This window comes from Accipiter gentilis, chromosome 9 (assembly GCF_929443795.1).
Source record: "Accipiter gentilis chromosome 9, bAccGen1.1, whole genome shotgun sequence".
NCBI lineage: Eukaryota > Metazoa > Chordata > Aves > Accipitriformes > Accipitridae > Astur > Astur gentilis.
Genome location: NC_064888.1, coordinates 6,439,310 through 6,460,911, shown reverse-complemented (window position 1 = coordinate 6,460,911; position 21,602 = coordinate 6,439,310). Strand labels below are relative to the sequence as shown.

The window sequence follows — 21,602 nt, the reverse complement described above, 5'->3', positions numbered from 1 at the left end:
ATAATCCCAATCACTCTCCCAGAGATGAGATACGCAACTACAGGCAATACATAGAGCATATAAGAGCTTACAAAACGCCACCATGTAAACAAATGAAACAACATTGTGACTAACATCTATATATCTAAGAAATGCGTTTGGCAAATTTGTTTCAACACGCTCTGGCCAGATCTGTCGTTATCTCAACCCTTCTGCCCCACGTTGGGCGCCAAAAAGGACTGTCGTGGTTTCAGCCCGGGCGGTAACAAAGGACCACGCAGCCGCTCGCTCACTCCTCCGCCCCCCTCCGGTGGGATGGGGAGGAGACGGAGGAGAGAAAAGGAAAAGAAACTGGAACCTCGAGGGTTGAGATAAAGGCAGTTTACTGGGACAAACACAAAAGAGATTACAACAACAACAACGGCACTAATGAAAAAAGGTATACAAAAAAGAGTGATGCACAGTGCAACTGCTCACCACCCGGGACCCGACGCTCCGCCACTTCCCCCACCGAGAAAAACAGAGCCCACCCCCCGGCCCGCTCCCCATTTATATACTGGGCAGGATGTCACATGGTATGGAATAGCTCCTTGGCTAGTTCAGGTCAGCTGCCCCGGCTATGCCCCCACCTCCCAGGTTCCTGTAAAAATTAACTCTATCCCAGCTGAACCCAGGACACCTGTGCAACATTTTATACAGATTATATGCCACCTGAGAAATCCAATCACCACTGAAAAAAGCAGGAAGGTACTTTATTTAATGACCTGCTGTCTGACAGACACCAGAGATATCTGCCCTGCTCTTCTTGGAGCCCAGCAGTGCTCCTCACCTTCTTTCCTATGTAAGAGCTCACCCGGCACATTAAAAGGCCTCTGTGCTTATGGTACACATTATGCAAGTCATACTCTACACAATGTCTCCTCCTCATCATCATTATCAGTAGGTACTCAGCTGCTCCAACCACCTTGAGGAATGGAGACACCACAAAGTGATGGCAAGAGGAATTACCATCCTCAATCCCTACATCACAATAAAAATATGTTGAAGAAACTCCCATCTAAATGATCTTGTCCCACTGCTTTTCAGCCACTAACACTAATCCCACCCTAATGTAAGTCAGGCTCCCACTTTGAACAATGCTCTGAAGGATCTTATTTCACTCCATCAGAAGCCCAGGAAGCCTGGGGGGCTCAGGCCCCTGACCTGGAAAACATGGGGAAGTGACTACAGCTCAATTACATGCTTGGACATCTCATGCAGAGCAAGTCCCAGTATTTCCTAAATAAGAGGGAAAAATTTACTTAGTGTATGCAAAACGCCTTCTAGGATCAAAGCTCACCAGTCTTTAAAAATTATGATACCCTGCTCAAATATGAAATTATTCTATAAGTGCTGTTTATTTAATTATACATTTTTATTGCTTTATGTTCTTGTTTCTAAACCTTTATGGTTCATGTTTTCAAGGGGTTTATCTGTTTTGAAAGACTGGAATTTCAGTTTTGTAGACAATTAAAAATGTTGTACATTACTGCTTGTATAATCATAGTGTATATGCATATCTTTGAAATGCTGTTAACAAGAATGAATCCAGTTTTTAATTTAAACACATGTCAATTAGAGAAGAGAAAAAGGCAGTCTGTTAGAGAAATTCTAGCTCACTGTTAGAGAGAACAGTAATTCAACTTACTGGAAGTGGGTCTATTATTTTAAAATAAATATTTAAACAATACAAAAAGAATTTTGAGATTGCTTGAAGTAATCCTGTGGCAAGCTGAAGCAAAACTCCCTTTATTATAGCTTACTGCAGAAATCCTAGCTCCCAGTAAACCAATTTGTTTTGTGGAAACATGCTGGGAATAACCCTATGAATGCTAGAATAAGCAGACATACAAACTGAGATATACATTAGGAATGAAGAACTTTTGACTTGAAAGACAACACCAAAATTGCAGGAAAAACCCTGCCTGGATGCAGGAAGCAAAGAAACATTTCCACTGATGGGAAACTTTATCTTGACTGAACTAATAAGTCTGGATAGGATCTTTCAGCCTTTACTTAGAGAACAGCAGAAAACAAGCATAACCCCACCCTGCACTACAGCATAAGGGTGACATTAGGAAGAAAAACGTGCTGCGCCTGACAGGGACAGCTTCACCTCTCTTGGTTAATCTCTTCACTGAAGGTTCTTTGCTTGACACACAGTGGCTTTTTTTTTTAGATGATCCAAAGGCATGTTTTAAAGGAGGTGCAAGTTAGATGTTCTTGTAGGTGAAGGTCATTGCCAGTAATGTAACCAGTTCCTTCTGCCAGTAAGGCACCAAGTGATGCGCATCGTTCCTCAAAACGGCCTGGAAAGTAACCGAGTCCCTCTCGAAGTAACAACAGAAACAAATGCCCCATTCTTCTGGGGTTCTTGGTAAGACCTGAACACCCCAGCAATTACCTGTCTCCGACAGTCCAACAGCATAGATAAGGTCATACTACAAGGAAAGGATCCCAGCCTGCTTATGTATCCGCAATTAGGATCCAACCTTACTGCTATTTTAGGATGTCTGCACTAAAATTCACAATGCGGGTAGCATGTTGGTAGTAGGTTTGAATTTGCTGCTGTTGACCATAAGGCCAATACAGCTCTAACAGCAGTCTTCAAGTTCAGCCTGCGTGAACTTCATGCAGTTGCAGGTTATTCGGTGAGAAGCATAAAAGCTTGACTGCGCAGGCTGTAATCACACACCTCTACAACCGTATGCTCGGTGAGGATCAGAAATGATTTCTCAAGATTATAGCATTGTAAATCCAATTTAATAAACTTTAGAACTGGGAGCTGTGTTTGAGTGTACATGTAACTTTAGCTCAAGCTAATCATGTATGCAAGCCTAACACACTCAAACAAAATACTGTTTTTTCTGTTGAAATGAAGTACGGCACACTCACTGAGTGTCCGTGTGAGTGAAACAAAATACCCTTTATCGGAATCAGAGCGTCTAACGAACTCATGGGAGGAAAGAAAAATCCCAAGGACTTGACTAACAAAAATCTAGGGCAACATTTACACATTGCACAAACCCATTTAATCTCAGGGCTGGATTCTGTCTAAAGCTGTGCAGTTTTGCTGTTGCTTCCATTGCTTGGGGTCTCTATGGATGATGCATTTGTTTTGCTGCTGCTGTTTGTGAGATTGACTTCACACTGAGGTTCTGCTGAATAAAGTGGTATGATTTATTTCTGCAGAGACATAAATATTGAAAATACTACCTACTGGAAATTAATATAGTCTCTGAGAAGCAGAAAGTTATTCGCCTAGCTGCATCTCCGCCTAACATGTACATACCATCAGTCAAATCGTGGTAACTAAAGACCTTTATCATGTAGCACATGAAGTATTAATACTGACTCTATAGTACCAAATTAGAAATAATGTATTTGAAATTAACTCAAGTTTCATGAAAGCTTCTGCCAGACCTGAAAACTGAAGACACTGGAAGGTAAATATATCATGAACAATTTGGCAATATAAGCTCCTACACAGTGACATTTAGGATAGAGTCAGAGAGATCAAAACCCTCCTAAAAATCTCCCTTGACAGGGAGTCTGCAAATACCATCAGGCAGGTGCTGGCTGCTGAGACTGCTGCCTATCACGGCAATGAACACTATCCTGAAATTTCTTCACTTCACTTCTCATCTCTGGTCTTAGTCTGTAAACTCTTCCGAGTTTCTCAGATCTGTGTTTGTACACTACTGACCCTAACCTGTGACTGCTAATGGATAATAAACAGCAGAAACCATTAGATAACCTCTTTTGCTCTGTGCCCCAGTAGGTTATCCCTACTCTAATACAGTGAGTCCAAGGCAGGCTAGCGAGCTATTGATTATTCTCTACCTAGTCTATTAAAACAAGATTTTCCTACGGAACTAAATTACTATAATATGAGGAATTGCAAAGGTTACCTAATGTAAAATTAAGCTGGACTGAGTTGAGTGCCTATTCAGTGATTTAAACCAGATGAAGATGTAGCTACTCCTTTTCAGATTCAAAGCACTTCGAAATCTGACAAATTTTAAGCAGAGGGAACTGCATTTTCCCGAATAATACTGTCCAGAGGCACTGAAGATTGCTGCTTTTCTTAACTGGAAAGGTCTCATTGACTTTGCTAACTGCAGGAATTTCTTGGAGAACTCAACCATCCTATGTAAAGTGTCACTTTCAGTCTCAAGAAACAAATGAGCATTTCAGAATCCTTCTGCAGCAGTTGCAGTCTCTGCAAAAACCATGTAAATATAGCTTTATAAAAATTGTCTAAGCTGGCCATTTGGTAATCTTCTTAATTCACTGCAATATCAAAGATTTACAGTTCATTTCTTTGCTTGTAATTTTAAGTGACTCTTAATCTTTATTTTTTAAAAAAAAAACAAACAGAAAACTGGGTGAAAATTGAATTCATAGATAACCCAGGTAGTATACACCTGGCACAATAAAAAGGCTTAGTTTGAAGAGAATATGGCTTTAGTTCTTAAATTTGTAAACCATAACATAATGAATGCATCTCATTTAACTTTTAAAGCAACCTGAAAAACATACTATCTTTTTTTTAAAGCGGTTATTACCAACTACCACTGTGGTGACAAGAAGTTTGCAAGGAGGAAATCTATGTTGCTTTGGAAAGGTCCAAGTCTGAAAGCACAGACTACACCGACCGGCTTCATCCTTCAGCTGTTTCACCTCGTCACAGCTAGAAAAAAAATCCCATCTCCTTGTTCTAGTTATGTTTAGCATTAAAAGCACTAAAGAATGGAGCCTCGGGAAGCAACTGAAATTTTATCAATACAGTATATTTAATTATCGCTGTAGTAGGCATTTAAGAAAAATTAGGTCTTTATTCCATCATGTAATCTTGGATCTAACAACCTAAACCACATATACTACTGAGACACAGTTACTTCTGAAAATGCTGTTTCAGGAGTCACAGTCAAATCAAGAGATAAGAAAATGTACGTACATACAGCTTTACAGAGGGAAGCCTTTTTTTTTTTTTTTTTTTTTTGGTATTACGATTCAACCCTTTTACCATGCTCCATGGAAAGCTATAGAAGAAATGGGTGCTCTCTTTTATAGTTGTACACAAGAATGTAAATCTTTTTGCTTCATCTTCTATATTGCTGTAAAATTAATCAAATGCTAACAGCAAAAGCTTTTTTCCTCCCCAATTAACAAAGGAGCTGAACGATCTCAAACATCACCAAAGGTTTTCTAGAAGAATACAAATAAATGAAACAATAGCAGATTATGCACTACAGAAACCTTTGAAGAGCATTGCTGGAATTTGAATTACTCCAGCAAATCTAGTAAATCACTCTCAATAGTCCATCTTCAAGTACTTCAGTAAACTCTAAGGCCAATTAGCATTCATACATTTTCTGAAAGCAAATCTCTGCAGTGAAAAATTATTTACCATGATCTGGCACTTACAAAATAAAGAAAAAATATCCAATTGCTAAATCTGGTTACTTGCCAAGAGAATCAGATCAGGAGTTCACATGTACCTCTCCAACTGAGTTCACATACATGCAGCATGACTGACTGACTGACTTGTCTTGACTAAATATAAGCATCCTACATCCTCCTCCTCTTATGTCCTTGAATTTTTTGGTAAGTCTGTCTGGTTTTGAATTTGCTCCTTTGTTAAAGCCAGTGGAAACCAGCTCACAATAGATTGCTTTATTTGATAGAGGAGACTATCTTATTTCTCTTTTCTTGTCCAAAAGCCATGTTATTTGCTGTTCCTAGAGTGGAAATTTGCCAGAGCTCTATCTGTGTTTTACTTTTTTCTTCTACCAACGGAGGTCTCTCTGGATCATAAATTGCCTTTCCCTCCTTGGTTACTACATATCTTCTTGATTCACCCAGTCTACTATTTTCTTTCTTAAACAATCTTTGAGAGTTTGGTTCAAGCCCTTATATACTAAAACTTCCTCAAACCCATGTATAAAGACAACAGATTTTTTCTTCTTCTTTTCTATAAACTACCACTGCAATGCATACACAGGTTGTGCAGAAAAGGTGCAGCACAATAAGGAATACACATCTAAGAAGCACTGCACGCAGGTTTTTACTGCATTTGTCAGGCACAAATACTTAATCGCAGCAGCGCATCTCCACTTCCTCTGGGAAATTTTCTCTCATCCCTCGACAATTGAATACTTCCGTACTACTAAATTTTGTGAAAATTTTCACATTTATATGTATGCATGTGTGCTTGATTATAAATATTTCCTTTTAAAACAGTCTATTGACAAGATGCATTGGTGTTTTCATCACTTGTTTGTATTCACACCCCACCGCAATCTATCATTTATATGGTACACATATTTGCTAGCAATTTGATATAAATTTTATAATTGGAGGTTTGGGATAACAGTTACTGGCTATTCTTGAAAAGTTTCTCTGTGAGAGAACAGCTGTAGATTGCAATTTTGCTGTTACAGCTATGCATGTACAGACCAAATAAAACGATAAAAAATGTGAAAGCATTAACTGTAACTCATAAAATGTAATGAGGTATTAAAAATGCAAATATTGGAGTAGTTTACAACTTTGCCTTCTACAGAATGGAGTATTAGGAATATCAGAATGGACAAACCTCATGGAAACTTTTCTTAAAATCTAAATTCACACGTCTCTGGTAAAATACATGCCATAAATCAGAGTGCAATTGACAGTGAGTACAGGTTGCATTTCTACACCAACTCTTGTTATCTTTTGCTTTTTTCTTCCAAAACTTCCCACCTACTAAGATAAAATTGTGTTTGGATCTGAAAAATCTCTGCTTATGGCATTCTCCCCACCCAGATGACATTAAAGTTTGGTTCAACCCTTTTTATTTTTAATGAGGGTAGGAATCTGTATGCATTTCATGTTGAGGGAGAGTGTGCATGCACACCAGTTCTGTCTTCTTCCCTCTCCTCGGCTGGGTCCATACTTTGGCCCTATCTCCCTAGGATTGGTTCATCATTCACTGATTCACTCCAAGCCTCAGGAGGCTGTTTTTAACTGCTTATGGATTTTTTTTCTCTTTTAAAATTAATCTAAAATATTTACTGGAGAAGACATACTCACGTCTACTACAAGGCCATTGAAAGCCATTTAAACGAATTTTGGTTGCCGTAAGGAGTAGGAGGAAAAAGCCATGGTGTAACAGCTAAATATTTGCATTATTTCCACATCTTAATCAAGTGCCATGGATCTGCAGTGCAAAAGGAGCAGTGATCTATTTCCTTCACACTGTGTTTCGCTGATCACATGCCAAGCCCAGTGTCTGCCACCTTCCCTCTCCTTTCTCTTCCCTCCAACCTCAGTGTTTCATTTTCTGCACTTTGCATATCAGGATCAAAGTAGTTGACATATCTGCTTGAAAAAAACATACCATTTAAAGCTGCTTGCCCGCAGTATGCTTTGTACCCACAGAGAAGTTTTTTCTGTTTTTCTCCTGTGCGCATTGTGTCCTGTAGTGCTAATATAATCTTCTTTGCATAGGAGAAAAAACTACACATTTTCTAGCAAGACTTGCAAATTGCCCTTTCTTCACCTCACACTTAGTTCAGTTTATACTGTAAAATATCCTGTCAGGTTAGTGGATTACTTAAGCGGATATTTAACAGTGCTCAGGGCACACACTCCATGTCCTCCCTACTCTACCATGTGCTTATTAGTTCATTCAGTTCTGTGTTTAGCAGAATTCAAGTGTGTGCTTGCAGTTAAATGTACATTTGAATGCTTTGCTGAATATAATCCCACTGGACATGGGGAGAGCCCCCAAAAACCATGAGCTAAGATCTGCTGCAAAGCAGGGCAGCAAAGAACGTCAAACAAATAAAAAACAAACCAAACAAGAAACAAACCCAGCTGAGTGAAACCACAGTCTGAATTGCTTTTTTCTTTAGGATAGATTTTGTTAAAGTCTCTTTTAAATTTATTAGTGGCAGTAACAACGGTGGGTTCTGCTGGCACTACATCCTAAGGGGTGGTGCTCCCAAATGCTGCACACTTCCAACACAGCTCGAGTCGGGTAACGAGGGTTTGATCTGCCAGGGTCTGGGTGCCCACGGCTCCAGACAAGCTCAACCTCACCGTGACTCTGCCGTAAAATCCTGCGCACCTCACCGTGGAGCCGAACAAAAATTAGGGAACCTCTACTACTGATCACTTTGTAAGTAGGTTCTCAGTGTATTACTGACCACAGATAGATTTGGACACATGCCACTAGGTACCAGCAGTTATAAAAACCTCATTTCTAACTTTGGCATTAAAATATGTACTAGGGAAAAGGGATGCTTATAACAAATGCACTTTTTTCATTAACTATGGCAATTAGGCAGCACTCAGCAGACTGCAGGGCATTCCTTTGGTGCAGCACTGGCTCTTACATAGGAATATATTACGCACGAACCACATTTTACCCGATAAGTGATACTTTGGACAGCACTAAAACAGTTAAACGCATGTAGCTAGCTCTCCCTCCAGTGCTCTCACTTATTGTGACTCAGGGCTTATCTTTTTAGCCAGACAGATCATTAATTTTCCTAGGTGTTTATTATCCACATGAAATGTCCTATTCCTCCGGTATCAAGTGTTTTATATCTGTGGCTTCGCCTGTGTGAAATCAGTGAGATGACCAAAGACCTTGATATTATCCTGATGTTATTACTCAATATGACATCTCTATGCCTTGGTCCCCTGAGCATAGTAAAAGTGGTTTTATAGTCAATTTTGTTGCCAAATAAATCAAGCCATAATCCCCTTGCCCCTCCAAAATCCATGATTTTTTTTCCCTGAGGTAGTCTAGACACCAAAAGACATACTATATGACTACCTACTAAACTTCAGACTTCCAAAGTAGATGATGAATTGCTACACTTTATTAGACAACTCAACTTACTATATATGCCAAATCACATAAAATCTTGAGATCTTATTCTTAGACTGTCTGCAATTTGTGAGAGTATGCTCTTTTCCTAAAGACCACGCTTTTAATGTTAAAAGCTAAGTATGACAGTTTTATCCGTTAACTAACGTGTAAATTTTCAGAGAAGTGACAGGTGGCCATATGTCATATTAAATTGGTAGTAAATCTTTCTTTTTTCCTGGTGCACTCTGTAAGCTTTGTTAGATATGTATATCTTCAAAAGAGCACGTATAATAGCACAACAACGTATACTTCATCTACACAGTACAGATTACTTTTTTTTTTATTTTTTCTCCTTTTTAATACATACTCTTAAGTACTTCTTCCCTTGCAGTGGGGTGTCAGTCTCTGAGAGGTACCACTTCGAATAGCTCAGCTCACAGTTACAGCTTAATTTCACACTCTTCCTTCATGTTACTCCCAGCATAACTGCGACCCACCTTTGTTAACATCTTACTTTTGTCTTCTATCAATAGCAACAATGTCAAAGACAAGGCCTTTCATGCTATCCAGCACATTCATGCTTTGTTTCCCTCTCCCTCTTTTATTTGCATCAGCTATAAAATCCCTTTTCATTTGGAGGCACTGTTCAAAGAGAAGTAAATGAAAGTATCTGGATAATTCTGGAACACAATTTGGAGGAAAACTTTGTTATTCCTCATCTCTTTTGTCATCCTTTTAAACTGAGCAACATTGCATGGAGGCTTTTGGTCTGCATCGAACATGAAGACCGAGAACTCTTTATGAAAGCAACTCATCCATTTGCCGGTTTCCTCTCCCAGAGGACAGCACTTGCTATGCATTTAGGAAACAAGCTATTTAAACATAGTATGAGAACAACTTAAGCTCTACAGTCAGACACACGTTTAATGCTTAGGATTTGTGAGGAGTAACAATATTTTTGTTCCTCATGGAGCCTACATGCCTACTCCATCTCGTCAGGGAACCGGTCTGTGTTTGCCTCCTTAGCTAACTGACAGCCTCATTCCACGGCAGCCTTACACTGCATGGTCCTGACCTGTCCTGCACTGTGGATTATGCCAAGTCTGATCTGTTGTCTTCTTCCTGTACCCAAGGCAGGATCTGCACTGATTTCAAAGAAAAATTCCATTTTCCTCTTGGATGGCCAGGAAATAAATATACTAAGATATGTGTGAACTATGTAGGTCCTGAGGAAACTGGCTGATAGTGAAGAGAAAGGATAAGTAGTCAACAGGAAGGGCAAGGGAAGCAACTGGTGGCGGGGTTGACTATGCTGGAAATGCTCTGATTTGAAAGGAAGCTGGTTTGAAGGCATAGAAAGGAGTTGGGCCCTTGGCCACTACAGAGCCCAGAGGACTTAGCGTTGAAGTCTGAGGGTCTCCATGCACTGCTTCTGCTGAGACATGTACACAGGAGCAAAGGACACCAGATGGTAAGCAGCCAATTTGCGCAGAGTGGTCATCCAAGAATGCTTACAGCTTAGTAACATGAGGAGGATGTAGACTGGGAAACTGGAGTTGCATGTTGCAGACAACTGCACCCTGCTGCAAGGAACAGTGCTCTATCAAAAGGAAGCAGCCAGACTCGGATGTGATTTTTCACTCAGCTACAGTCACATCTCTACTGAAAACCGTCATTGTAAATGCAATTGCTTAAATAGTCATTCCATCCCTCAAACAGGTTTTCTATTTCTATGAAAAAAAACTTTAAAACCAAATGGCAAGTAACTTAGCCGATACAAAAGTAGTGTTGCTCTTGTCCTCAAATGCAACTTTTGAAAACAAGGAAACTAAAATGAAAGAAATATGCAAATCGAGCCTTATCTCTACACCCATATGCTTACAATGCATACACTCATTTGCCTTAGTATTATCTACAAATGTCCTCCAGTAAAGCTCTAAGCTGGTGCCACACAATTAAACCCCACATCTGTTAAATTTTATAAACTCTTTGTCCTTGATAACATCACCCTTTTAACAGTATGCTTTTATTTAACCATTTTTAAGCCCATAAACAAACCCATCTGCCACTTAATTACCATCAGTCAGGAGAAGATCCGTGCTCACTAAAAATGCCCCATTTGCCCTGTGAGGAGCTCAAGACAGATGTACAGACTTTCTCTAGCCATGTCGTTTGACCACACAGATAGGGAGTCAGGCAGAACAGCAGTTACTTAACCCTTCTCTTTCAGCCCTCCGATATCCTTCAAATACAAAAGCTACAACTGTGTAAGGATACCACAGCTAATGTCAGGGTAATTCAACCCAACTAATACCACAATGGCAGCTGGAGGACCCAAAGATAACAAGTTCACACTGTCCAGTCAACAGTAAGCAAACCACAATTTTAATCTTCCACTGAGAACACCTGACAGAGTAGGAAAAGGCAAGGGCCTAAATTAAAAAGAATTGCAACACGGAGAAACACGACACTGTGTGACAAACCGAGAATGAGAAGACAACTAAACTTGCTCACAAATCTGGTATTAATTAATTGACAGAACTAAATTCTGCACATCATATAAAAATCAACCATCTCTGAAGATATACTAGAAAACAGTGAGTCTAACAGATTGTTTTTAATTTTTGCATCTTGCAGCACAGAGATTAAAAAAGATGAAATGATGATAAAAACTATTATCATAATATTAATGACATAATGATTAATGTCATAGATACTGAAGTGCATAATTGAAAAGCTTTCTTCAGAGAACTTGCTTTCTGTGAAGACTGGTTTCGTGAAACTAATCTAAATACTTTTGTCCTTAAATTATTACATAGCTTTGCATGAATGCTAGCACACAGGGGTCTTCCAAAAGGATTCTGAAGCTTCTGAGTCAACTGCTGCGAAACACATGCTTTCATGTAGTTTAGACTTATCCTAATGAGCCAGCTTAAATGTCCTTTCTATAATAAATTCTTATCAGTTGGGTTCCTCTATTCTGTAACAGCAGATCATGGTACTGGAAACTGACTGTTTACTTACCTTTTCTTACCAAATAAACTATCAAACCATCTCAGCCTCGTTTCCTATATGAAAACACTTGCTCCAGAGAAGGAAGAAGAGAATATGACTTTGGCCTAGGTATTTTCCAACAACATCCTCCAAGGGAACAGTCATAGAGGACACACAAAGTGAGGACATTAAGGCAGTAAGAGAAACTTCTCTATTTAACCGACTCTAAAAGTGCCAAGCACATGGGTAAGATAAAGGTCCTGAGAGGAGGCAAAAGCTGAACAGGAGTCAAGTTTATTTTCCTTTTGCCATTTTCTCAGTCTCTATATTTTTTTTTAAAAAATAGCAATACATTTCACAACCTTTATAAACTTCAGACATATGAAATTAAGCAAATAGTCTACAATTCAGCAAAGTAGCCACAACCCACTGCTGGCATATGTGTTGACATAAACCGCAAAATTCAGTTATACAAACCCCCTCTAATCTTTAATAACCTTGATAGCAGTTACTACCCAACTAAAACCACAGTGTCCCCAGGGGAGGCAGTTCATTTTCCTGACCTGCAAATACAGCTCTCAGCTGTCCATTTTGGTTTTAATTGCAGACAATCAATGAGAAAAAGACAAGGTAACTCCCATAACTGAGGAAAACAAGCTGAGTAGGTTGTTTATAACTACTACCTTCAAGGGACAGTCACTCTAAGAAGTAATTTTCACCTCTCCCCAAAAAGTATGTGATTAATGGAGACACAATCATAAAAAAGAAAGATTCAAAGGGAGGTAGCTAATCTGATCTCTATCATAAATAAAAGGCATACCACATAACCAGAACTCACAAACTTCATGAAGTACCTTTACCAAATACCTTCTTCCTCTAGGTAAAAGACTGCCATTGCTCATGTAAATAATGAAGAAATAAAAGACATGATATAACACAGACCACATCTTTTCCCTTGAGAGAAAATCAACTTTGTATTAGAGTGCCTCAATTCCTACAAATCCCCCAATGACTTTAAAGTGTATGATAGTACACATTATTAAATATAATCTTTACATATGTTATTTTAAATTTTATAATGTGAAACTCATCTAACATCCCAGGCTAACACACTCTATAACCGACCTTCTTTGAGTAATTTTATGCCTTACTGAATACATATTTTTCATACAGGGAAAAAAGGAAGACCTGTGGAACTACAGGCCAGTCAGTCTCACCTCTATGCCTGGCAAGATCATGGAGTGGATTCTCCTGGAAACTATGACAAGGCACATGCAAAAATAAGGAGGTGATTGATGACAACCAACATGGCTTCACTAAGGGCAAATTGAGCCTGACAAATTTGGTGGCCTTCTATAACGGGGTTACAGCATTGGTGGATAAGGTAAGACCAATGGACATAATCTACCTGGACCTGTGCAAAGCCTTTGACACCGTCTCGCACAACATCCTTGTCTCTAAATTGGAGAGACATGGATTTGACAGATGGACCACATGGTGGATAAGGAATTTGCTGGATGGTCACACTTAAAGAGTTGCAGTCAATGGCTTGATGTCTAAGTGGTGACCAGCGATGAGTGGCATTCCTCAGGGGTTGGTGCTGGGACTGGTGCTGTTTAACATCTTTGTTGGTGACATTGGCAGTGGGATTGAGTGCACCCTCAGCAAGTTTGCCAATGACACCAAGCTGTGTGGTGTGGTCAACATGCTGGAAGGAAGCGATGCCATCCAGAGGGACCTTGACAGGTTTGATTGGTGAGCCTGTGTGAACGTCATCAAGTTCAACAAGTCCAAGTGCAAGGTCCTGCACGTGGACTGGGGCAATCCCAAACACAAATACAGGCTGGGGAATGAGTGGGTTGAGAGCAGCTCTGCGGAGAACTTAGGAGTGTTGGTTAAAGAGAAACTCAACATGACCCAGAAGTGCATTTGCAGCCCAGAAAGCCAATGGCATCCTGGGCTGCACCAAAAGAAGTGTGGCTAGCAGGTCAAGGGAGGTGATTCTCCCCCTCTACTCCATCTCTTGTGAGACCCCACCTGGGGGTCTCAAATAAAAAAGACACAGCCCTGTTGGAGGGAGTCCAGAGGAGGGCCACAAAAATGATCAGACAGCTGGAGCACCCCCCCATAAGGACAGGCTGAGAGTTGAGGTTGTCCAGCCTGGAGAAGAGAAAGCTCTTAGAAGACCTGATAGGAGCCTTCCAGTTCCTAAAGGGGGCCTACAGGAAAGATGGGGAGGGACTTTTTACAAGGGCATGTAGTGATGGGACATGGCTTTAAACTGAGAGAGGGTAGGTGTACATTAGATATAAGGAAGAAGTTCTTTACTGTGAGGGTGGTTAGGCACTGGAATGCGTTCCCCAGAGAGGTTGTGGATGCCCCATCCCTGAATTGTTCAAGGCCAGGCTGGATGGGGCTTTGAGCAACCTGGTCTAGTGGAAGGTGTCCCTGCTCACGGCAGTGGAGTTGGAACTAGATGATCTTTAAGGTCCCTTCCAACCCAAACCATTCTATGATTCTATGTATCACATGAAAAATAATCTGAAGGCCTAGCATTGTAGCACAAGAATTTAAAGTTTAAGTAAGTCTAAAGCAACATTACGTCAAACACAGTGACTTGCAAAAATTCTCATGAGAAATCTACTGGGGAGCAAAAGAACGTAACCCTTGAATCCCAGATATGAGTAAAGGTTAGGACCATATAAAGAGACAATTTACACATACCTACTTCTATAAGAAACTCCGTTAACAGTAAAAACAAGTGATCTTTGCAGGGAGTGGGCTAGAGACCACACCAAAGAGCAAATAAAAGATACAGAATGGAAAACCGTAACAATGATAATACAAAGGCATGAATAAGCTCAACTGTGCAAGGGAAAACTTCCCTTTAAATCTTCTCAGAGCTGTTAACACATGAAAGACAAAAGAAAATCTTTCCCCAATTTAACTGTACTGCAGTTAAACAGTAGAAGCAGGAACAAAATCTCCATTATAAATTTAGTGTCATATAGCAAAGATAAATGGAGAGAAAATAGTGTGTCACTGCGTACACCTAATTGGAATCTCTAGTTTTCCGAAATGACTGGCACATATGACTTCTCCCAGCAGAAGAATATGTGTCAATAACATAATATTTTAGCCTACTAAAAACGACAATTATCAAAAGAACATTGCAAAGACTTTGCAAGTGCAGCAAAGGACAAGCAAAAGTATTCAGAGCTTTGTAGAGTGAGTCATATAACAAAAGATTAGGAGCTGGCTCCTAGCAAGGCAAAAGAGGGAGATCAAGTGCAAATCGTATTGACGTGAACCAAACCCTGGAGAAGGGTCAGATTAATGTGAATGCTTTTAGAAAAAGCAACTGACTGAAAAACAAGAGGTCGTGTGTTGAGGTTTTGAAATGAACTAACCTACAAGCAATTACATCTTCTACTCTGAATGGGTGGCTAAAAAAAGGACCTCAGTAATAGAAGGAAGCCATGCCCACTACTGCTGTGAATGGCTGCACACCTCTGTAGAGAACATAACTCGAAAGGACAGGCTGCAGCTCCGTGTCTTCTGGTTTGGAGGACAAGAGAAGACAAAGCTGCTCAATCTTCTCTACCCTAAGCTCCATCTCGCACCTCTGTATATGAAGAATGACCTTTTGATAGGAAGAGATACTGGCGTTTGGCTGATACTGAGGGGAAAAATGTCATACTGAGGAAAGCCGTACAACCTACAACAATACATAACTTCGGCACACAGTGAGTCCATAATACAGTTCTTCTATTGCTGCCTAAAAATATGGTTCAGTATGTACACAAAATATTGAAGTATGCCACTTTTCTATTCTCTGATGTTTCTAGAAACGGAAAAAATAATCTATGATTCATTTTTCTTAGAACAGAATACATATGAATTTCCTGAACTCTATCGACAGCTACGTGAAGCTCTTGCTCTTCCCCAGTATATCTGACTATCACGTGTGCCACCAAGTAAGAAACAGATTCAATGCATTTCAGAAAACAAATGTAAGTGAAAATGAATACCCTTATCTTTACACAGATTATGATCTTCCCCTAGTGGGATTACTGAACTGCCCTATTTTATCTTATCATTTTCACTTTTCTAGGATCTGACAAAATGTTCCCTGAAATTTTTCCATTAACTTCCATGGAAATTGAGTTCAGGCCTACATTGTCTTCATGTTTTTGGAAATTCTGTGTTCTCTGAATCAAATGGTTCCTGAAATGAAAAAAAAGCCTATTTGGATACAGGGGAAAGCGTATTCTAAATGTAATATGTTTCTTTTCTTGAGAGGTGTTTGGTTGTTTTTTTTTTTTTTTTTTGGGTCTTTTTTTTTTTTTAATCAAAAGAGTTGTTACCTTTTAAATATATTTCCAGTTCAGCACAATGAGAACATCATCCCTCCATTTTTCCTGCTGTTCTCAGGGTAAGGCACTGTATGTGACAGAGCTTAAAAGACTGCCAAGTGCCTGTAAACAGGAACAGCCAATGCATCATCCTGAAGTGGACAGGCAGGGAATAAAGGATTGGAATAGACCTCCCAGGACTCCCTGTGCAGTCCCCTGCCACTACTCAATAGTCATCAGCTAAACACTTCCTAATTTTATCAAGCTATATATTAAAACACAAGAACATTTTCTGTGCCTATGCTTTCCCCAGCCCCTCCTGAAAAGCTGTCTGTAGAAGTTCATTTCTGTGATGACCTGCATATAATTTCCACAGTTAATGGACTATTTTCTCTCTTTGCAAACAACCTCTGGAAGTTCAGTTCCTATCACACCGCTGCTATCGCTGCTCCAGCCAGCTTTCTACTCCCTGAACAATACTCAACTTAATCAATATCTTTTGTAGTTTTATTAGTAACTCCTCATGTGAGAACATAACAAGTACTTTCTGAAGTCCAAATACAGTTGGTCTACAGATAGACAGAATCGTCTATGGAATGTGTTGTGCTTTGGGCATTTCCAATTACATTTACCTCCACCCACTTCCAACTTACCCATTGCTCACCTTGCTCTCTCTGGATGTACAGGGCTGAAGTTTGTTCTCTTTGATTTGCTTTGGAGATCAAAATTTTCCAACAACAGAAATACCAATTCTTTGTTGTTTTTTTTTTTTTTAAACTGATAAATCTCCTTTTCAAGTCCTTGAAGTCTTTCCTTATACTGAATATGCTTTTGAGGTGGTAGTCCTCACGGATGTCTGGAAACTTTCCTTCCTGTTCTTAGACTGCAGGTTACAAACAGATTTTCATCTCTGACCTAAAGAAATTCTTGTCCCCTCCACATACAACTTGATTTGATCCCTTTGGCATAAGTCTGAATTAACTAAGGTCCTCAGCTGCCATGAATACAACCCACATAAAAGGAAGACATTTATATTTTTAGATGAAAGTAAAACAAAACAAAGGAAGAAAAAACAAAATCCAGGAATACTTTGTTCTTTATGTCCAACCTTTCTGCTTTGCTTTCTCTAGTCTAACAGAAGCAGAGGAGTTACAGATATGAATGACTGGAGGCTGGGATTTGGGAATTGTATCTTTAGAGAGGCTTGTTCTAAAGAACTTGCTATTTCCAGTATTTCCTTTTAATTCAGGCAAAGTGGCTAAGTATGAGAACATACTCTGTCAAGGAAATTTGCTCTAAATAATGTTCTCAATGCCAGAAAAAAAGGGAAACATATCAATAATGATTCAAACAGAAAATATAAGCACAAAGTACAAACACAGTGAATATAAAGCTAAAGAGCAAATAATTGATATCAGAAATTTTAGAAATCTCAATGACAAACAGAATCAAATTTCTCAGAGAAAATGATTGGACTGGACAACTAAACCTTGGTAAAGTTTACTGACCAAAAAGAAAGGCACCCAGCCCTCAAACACAGCAGAGAGTGCAGAGTGTTCAAATATGCTCATTTCAAGGAATCCAAAAGCAATACAAGGAAAGAGATCTGATGAACTAAAATTGCTGGAATTCAAAATGAAATTCCATGAGAAAATAACACAGGTGGCTACACACGCAGATTAGTGAACACCAACAAGAACACTCAATACCTGGCATTTAGCGTGTGTCCATAGGTGTGAAAGATTCATGGTTTCATTTACAGAAAGCCACTTTTCACAGAAACTGCTCACACACCATATGCTGCCATTTGCCTAGGCCAACCTTGGGAGCACAAATACTGTTCTCCTCTGCTACAGCTGATACAAAACCAGGATATATCAGATGTTCTGGATATACTCTTCAAAACATTAGATAAAAGTATAAAAGTATGGTATATCACATTCTAGATGTATAAATAATTGTTTAGGAATTGGAGGAAAAAAAAAAAAAAAAAAAAGAGAGATGTAGATGAGAAGTCCCACCAGCAAGTGCAGGAACTTCACAACTGACATAGCATACTTCTGCCGTGTGAAAACAGGGGTTACAATCACTGTAGTTACAAAACAGGGTCCCTCCACTGAATGAAATTGTTAGCTGGATACATATTGCAGATAATAAGCAATATCATGTAAAAATCCCAGATATGTGAGAGAAGAGCAGCACTGATTTGGGCATCTCACTTTAAAAGATGTGAGACAATTATGAGGCACAACACACAACGACACTTAAGCCCTAGGACAGGACACCACACTTACTGTTTTATCAGCAACACCGGTACCTTGAAGGACATCCACTGGGCCACCTGGCAGCTCACCCTACCTTGGAAACTGACCAAACACTGCTAATTGTCAGGTCATTTGTTTGACATTTCTAGTCTCTTTTGTTTTTGAGGTTCAAGACATGGAAGAATTTGGGTGTATTAGATAGAAATACATCTCTCTCTTTTTTTTTTTTTAGCTCATTTTTTCCAAAGTCAAAGTGAGTGCATACAAGGATGATGCTAGCATCAATGTCTGACTCTTCACTGGAGTCCGTTTGTTTTATTTTAACAAGTTGATTATTTAGAGTAGCCCATTTGGAACCTTTGGAACCATGTGTGCTGCAGATAAAGAAATCCGAGAGCATGTGCAGATTAAGTTCCATCACGCACTGCCATCCGCAGAGGGTGAAGGGTAGCATACACAAGCAGCTCCCCGAGAAACCTTGCCACTGCCAACAGATTTTAAGGGTACAGGAGTATAGCCCTGCAAAATAGAGCACTGATGTGTCAGCAATGTTACTCAAGACAAGAAAAGTATGACAGAGGCTCTATACTCAAGATGTTTTTAATGAAGCCTGAAAATAGAAGCACAGTTCATTATTTTAATGATAATCACTATGCATATTATCAATGCTGGCATGTTCCTCTGCCGTTTTTTTTCTTGAAATTACTTCACTGTATTTTTTCCTGATTTCCAGTTGCTTCTCCCATTCATTGACTTTATACCTGTTATTTCAATATATACTGAAGTTATTCAAAACCATTTATTTGACATCTTTATTGGAAAATATCTGACATGAAATGCAGGTGGAGTGTTTATGTATTTTCCCAACCATTACTGAAATACCCAAAGACAGAAATGACAAATAAAACTTCTTGGTGAATTCCCAATGCTTATATACACTTGCACAATCAGTGATAACCTCAGTCTCTAAAACTTGTGTATCCTAAATGTCAAATCTCAACTTCTTTTTATCATTTTAAATTAAAAAAAAAAAAGTTACTGCAATTGTTAACCATGAATAAGTATAAGATGATAAATTGTATGTAAAAGGTTTACTGATTAGGATCTGAAATAATAAATTTACTTCATTAATTTGAAGTCTACTTTCACTCATTTTGAATTATGATAATTCAAAATATTTTTATCTACTCTTTATGAGGAAAACCAAAAAAAAAAAGGACAACATACTGTGCCAAATGCAGGTTCTCCTTCACTGAAGGTATTTCAGTCACATAAACCTTCTACAGTTTCCTCAGTTTCTCACATCTAAAATGAAATAAAACACACTTTTAAAACTTAGTTACTAGTACTATTGCAACACATGTCCTTTGTGGTATTTCACAGCACTTTTTAGCATTCAGCCATCTTCTATAAGGATGTGTGTGAGAAGCTTTGAAACACTGAGACTGTTTAACAACAAAAATTAAGGTATATGTTCTTCTTCAACTAATGACAGTATTATTTCTTTTCCAGTCCTAGGTTTCCCCTAACCTAATAATATGTTTAGCTATGCAGAATATTTTAGTAAAACATTTGATCTAAAATTGTTTTCCTTCAAGAACTGCTAGGAAACATTTTTGTCTTTGCATGTTTGCAAGGCAGACCTGGGTGTCAGGATGGTAAGCAGAAAAGGAACACAATAAATCAATTCTATAGCAGACTTGTAAGTAAATGTATGTAAAAGATAAATAGGTCTTACAATTAAATAGAAAGTTATACTGTTGCTAAAGGATCTTTTTATCCATCTGTGTACTAGACTATAGAAGCTATTAGGAGGTCCTGGTACCAGCTTCCTTTTAAAACATCCTAACAACTGCATTTAAGTATTTCCATCTCTCTGTATTTCATAGACAGGAAAGGGGAACATAGGAACTTTGGGCCTCTGGTTCTGAAAACAACTCTTGATTTCTCCCACTTATGGCAGGGTCCCTCCACATCAGGGAAAGTACCTACCCAACCCTCACAGAGATGCTTTTACAAAGTTGCAAATTCTAGGTGATCCAATGCTGAGGTGTCCCTCACTGTTGGACTGTATTTAACATTCAGTCTTCTCCTGGCCTGTGTGACCTAACCCTTCCCTGTTGGGATGACTTCAAGTAGCCAAAGCCTTGGAAGGAGACTCAAGCAACGATCTTTACAAAGAATCCAGAAGTAACCTCTTCTTTCTCTCACCAGTGTGAATAAAGGTGCTATACCTCCTGTGGCTTTTCCTCCTAAAAAAAAATTTTCTTTTGGCCTACTTCTATACCACCCTCAGAACACCTGAGCTGACAAAAATTTAAGCTAAATCCATATGTATTTTTTCCTGACTAGTTCAAGCACAGTGTAAACCTAGTGTAGCTAGATTATGTTCAGATTTGCTGTAGTGTATGGCAGTGCATGCGGGTATGCAAGCTTAAAGATCAAGGATCCATTAGCTCTGAATTACATCCCCACTCACAGCACAGGCAAACGATGATCATCCTGGGGAGGCAAGGGCTATGCTGTCTGGATTTCTGAATAACTACCTGCTCCCTGTTTTACTGTGTATTCAGAGATTCAAATCCACCTATGCTCAACTGTGGTAAATTTTCATCATCAAGGCAGTTATACCTTCACGTGCCATTCTACCACTCCTCACACCAGCAACAGTCTATCGTATTACAAAAGAGGTGTTGGGAGGTCATTCCGTCCATCTCGCTGCTCAGAGAGGATCTATCTAAACCACATGCAACTTGCACAAGACAATACAAAAGACAAGTCAGAAATTAGTTACTCTCTTCAAAACAGTAACTCTGTTTTCATAGCAGCTTTAATAAATCTTGTCTGATACATAGCTGGTATTTCTTCCCAATAACAGAAATCAGAGGTCTTTTCTCCCTTCAATTCTTCTCCTCCTCTTTCCAGCTGTTAACTGATATCTGCCCCCCCCAGCCCCCCGCTAATTGCACATATACAAAGACAACCTTGAAAGGAACAAAACCAAAAAGCGATTGCTGGTTATGTTTTCGAAAGCTTGGTGTCTAGTTTTTATAGTCACAAGATCTACAACTGCAACCAGGTTTCTTAACCGAGTTATACAAAGGA

At 39.2% G+C, this 21,602-nt stretch overlaps 1 protein-coding gene across 8 annotated transcripts in view; it reads right to left on the bottom strand.

The window, feature by feature from the left end:
• Nucleotides 1-21,602, bottom strand: part of PCDH15 (protocadherin related 15) — an 858,619-nt gene that overhangs the window by 576,663 nt on the left and 260,354 nt on the right. The window contains exon 1 of one of the 8 annotated variants that reach the window (XM_049810546.1): nt 19,725-19,788. The exons of the other annotated variants lie outside the window; for them this stretch is intronic. The gene's annotated coding sequence lies outside the window, so the exon portion shown is untranslated. Of the gene's footprint in view, nt 1-19,724; nt 19,789-21,602 lie in introns of those variants that run through there. 8 annotated transcript variants of the gene reach the window in all.